Source organism: Hipposideros armiger, unplaced genomic scaffold (genome assembly GCF_001890085.2).
Source record: "Hipposideros armiger isolate ML-2016 unplaced genomic scaffold, ASM189008v1 scaffold_329, whole genome shotgun sequence".
NCBI lineage: Eukaryota > Metazoa > Chordata > Mammalia > Chiroptera > Hipposideridae > Hipposideros > Hipposideros armiger.
The window spans coordinates 73,947-77,816 of NW_017731679.1; the positions used below are offsets into that span (position 1 = coordinate 73,947).

The 3,870-nt window shown below is 39.8% G+C and overlaps 1 pseudogene; it reads right to left on the minus strand.

The window, feature by feature from the left end:
- Window positions 1–1,953: 1,953 nt before the first annotated feature.
- On the minus strand, window positions 1,954–3,092 carry LOC109392369 (nucleophosmin pseudogene; annotated as a pseudogene).
- Window positions 3,093–3,870: the final 778 nt, after the last annotated feature.

Consider the following 3,870-nt stretch of genomic DNA (forward strand, 5'->3'; position numbering starts at 1 on the left):
GCTGCTCAGCTCGGGCTGGACTCGAACCGCTGTTGCTCAGAGCTCAAACTCTTGAGCGAGCTCTTAACCAACTGAGCCACTCGGCCGGCCCAGCCATATGCACAGTTTAGGAAAGGAAAAAAACTGTATTAAAATTGTAATAATATATACCGATAACAAAAGATGAATGCAAGTCATGTGTATACATTTTTTTTGCACCCCTGCTGCTTGATAGTCGAGGACTGTTTTGATCTTAAGGATATTAGTTATCTGAGGTTAGTAAAGATAAGCAATTATACTCCAGCCAAAATAGTTACACCTGATAAATAATAAGTAAATAAGGTCAGGGGTTCTCAAGAAGAAAATTATATTTCTTTATGTTTTGTTCAGGAATAATTCAAATTAACATTTCTTTCAAAAGTCAAATGTTTCTGGGAGGATTAAGTGGTGGGGTATTTGTGCACACATCTACATTAGCATGTTATGATGCATACCGCTTTGACAGAATTAGAACTCTTCTTTACATTAATGCCAATTTACTCAAAATAAACACAGACATATATCCATGCATGAATATACATATTATTACAATTAATAATATATATTATCATTATAATTAATACAATTACAATTAAATTTAATTACAATTACAATTAATACAATTAATTACAATTAATATATTATTATTACCTAGTTGTATCTAGCCATTTTGAAAGAATATCTATTTAAGGGGCTGGATGGGGAGGAGAAAAGATAATTTTGGAGCATGGAACACCTCATAAAGAAAGCAAGCCTGCTTGGCCCATCATACTCAGGACCTTTGGAGAGCTTAGGATACATGGAAGACAATAAATGTGGTAGTTTATATGTGATAGGATCCCAAGCTCACCATTTACCAGCTGTGTGACCTCGGGCACATTATGTAATCACCCTGGACCTTAGCTTGTTGTGAATGATAGTAGGACAATCCCATAGGACTGTCGTGCTAATTAAACGAGGTTAATACATACAAATGCTTAGGACTCAATAAATATTAGTCTCTGCCCACCTCACCTTTTTTCCTCCTCCTTCTTCTTCCTTTTCTTTTTCTCCATCGTCTCCTGTAGAAGGTAAGAATGTACCAGCAAATGCAAGACACATCAGAAAAAGAAGGCAGACAGATAATAAGGGACAATTTCAGTGAGCCATGGCCTTTCTTTCCCAGTTCTGTTCACTCTGTCAGCCATGTCTGTCCTGACATGCAGGAGGCTATAGACACACACAGATTTCTCCACTGCAAGGCTTTAAACCTCATGTAACCATTGAGGCCCTGAACTGTAAGGACTCTCTTGAGGTTCTGGCAGCCTTTCTCCTTACACTAGGGTTGAAAGGTGAAAGCAGTCGCCTTTGAGGCACCCAGTTCTCCAGACCCTCCACTGTATCCTTAGATAAAGGAAATAACTGGGGCATGAGCACCCCTGGGCCTGCTTCACTCCAGAACACGTGTGTGGAGGGACAGACAGCTCTCAGCACCTGGCTTTCATAACACCTGTGTATCATTTGGGGACTGTCTCCTTTTCCAATCCAGAAGCACTTATACTCTAGACAGAATAGTTACAGCCAATAAATAGTGAGTATTCACTACGTCCCAGATGCTTTTCTAAGTGCATTCCATGTATTAAGTCCTTTCATTTTCACAACTACCCTATGGGAGAGTTCATGTTATTATCCCAGTTTGACAAATGTGAAAACTAAGCCACAGAGAAGCAAAATCGCAGAATCAAGATTAAACCTTGCCATTCTGGCTTCAGGGCCTACTTGTGTGTGTGTGTGTGTGTGTGTGTGTGTGTGTGTGTGTGTGTGTGTGTTTAATTAGAGTTTATTGGGGTGANTATATATATATATATATATATATATATATATATATATATGTTTGTTTGTTGTTGTTGTTTTGTTTTTGTTTTTGTTTTGTTTTGTTTTTAAAACTGAGTTTATTTCACATGTATATTTTTGTCTCCCCACCATTTCCATTTGTCTGACCACCACTACTACTATGTCCTATCATAACATTCCATACATACGTAAAACCAAGCAAAGGGTGGAGTTCCATTCTTAAAAACTAAACAGACATTTTGGACAACACATTCTTGGCAATGGAACCTGGACAACATTTATCAGACATGGTAGGGAAAGTTCTCACTCTGCATTATAAAAAGGACAGCCAGATATCAACTGTTACAGAAATGAAATAAGACAGAAAATTTTAACAAACTGTTTAAACTATTTTCTTAAAGAGACGTTCTCCACTGCCAGAGATCTTGAATAGCCTCCTGGTCGGTCATCTGGAAGCAATTCTTCACATAATTGATGAACTTGGCTTCCACTTTGGGAAGAGAACCACCTTTTTCTATACTTGCCTGCATTTTTCCTTTAATATCTTCTACAGATCTAGGCCCTTTCAGTGTTTTAGGCGTTTTTTCCTGTTTTTTGAAGGATTCTTGCCCTTTTGATCTTGGTGTTGATGGTTTTGAGTCTTTTCCATTCTGGTTTGATTTTTGAGCATTTTCGGCTGGCGTATCTCAGATTTCTTTATAGGAGCTTTTTCTTCAGCTTCCTCCTCATCAAACTCATCATCATCATCATCATCCTCATCAGCAGAAAGTTTTACTTTTTTCTGTGGAACTTTGCTTACCACTTCCAGGGGCAGAACGCTTTCCAGATATACTTAGGAGTTTCACGTCCTCCTCCTCGCCATCTTCTGACTCTGCATCTTCCTCTACAGCTGCTAAGTGCGGTCCACTATTATGCACAGGCCCTGAACCACACTTCAACCATAAGACCACAGGTGGTGTTATTTCAAAGCCCCCAAGGGAAACCGTTGGCTGTACAGTCATTTTCAAAGTTGCCAGTGTTACTTTAATTGGACTACCTTCATAATTCATTGCCTCTGCTTCAACAATGTGCAATTCATCCTTTGCACCAGCCCCTAAACTGACTGTTCTTAAAGATAATTGATGCTCATTTTCATCATTATCCACTTTAAAGTGATAATCTTTGTCGGCCTTTAGTTCACAACCAAAAAGATAGTTTTGGGGCCTCAGGGGGCTCATGTCCATGTCCATCAAGTCTTCCATGGGGTGGTGGCAAACACTTGAGTGGAAGAGAAGATGGACGGAGATAAACGACTACTGCTCGGCAGCACAGATGCGCAGGACGGAATCGCACCGGGCACTAATGAACAATATTGATGGGCTGCTTTGGGTAGACATTTTGAGGAGGATACAAAGATAAGACAAAGATCTAGGTGAAAGGGAATTTTTTTACCTCTTTGCTTCTGGTGGTGAAGTGCTCCTTTCTAGCTGTGTCCTCAGAGTTAATGACCTAATCTGTCTGACTCTCCTTTTTCTTGTCCTGGAAATGGAAGTGAGTACACTGAGTTCATACGGTGGTTGTAAAGATTCCATGAAAACTCGAGACAACTCATATAGTGCCTAGTATCTGGTGGATACTAAATAATTGTTAAGATCCTTCCCTCTCGACTTCCTTCACCTAACCCCATATCTTGGACATGGCCCTTGCTGTAGTTGTCTTCTGGGCAAGTGTTCACCGCTCCACAGAACTCTGACAATGTCTCTCTGACCCACCCCCATTTGAGTCTGGGTGCCAAGTACATCTCACAGCTATGGCTCTAACTTGCAGTTCAGATCTACTGGCTTGCCCTGTATCCATCTTACAACTGTGTTCTATTAGTCAAGGTAAGTCACAGGAAGTTAAATCTTTATAGGCAGTTTCCTGTGAGATATGATATCCAGCATCAAAACTGGCTGTTTTAATATGAAATTCTCTGTGACAGTTGTGGTTCAAGAAGAAATAACACATCAACTCTTTGCCAGGGAATCTGTTGATATATAC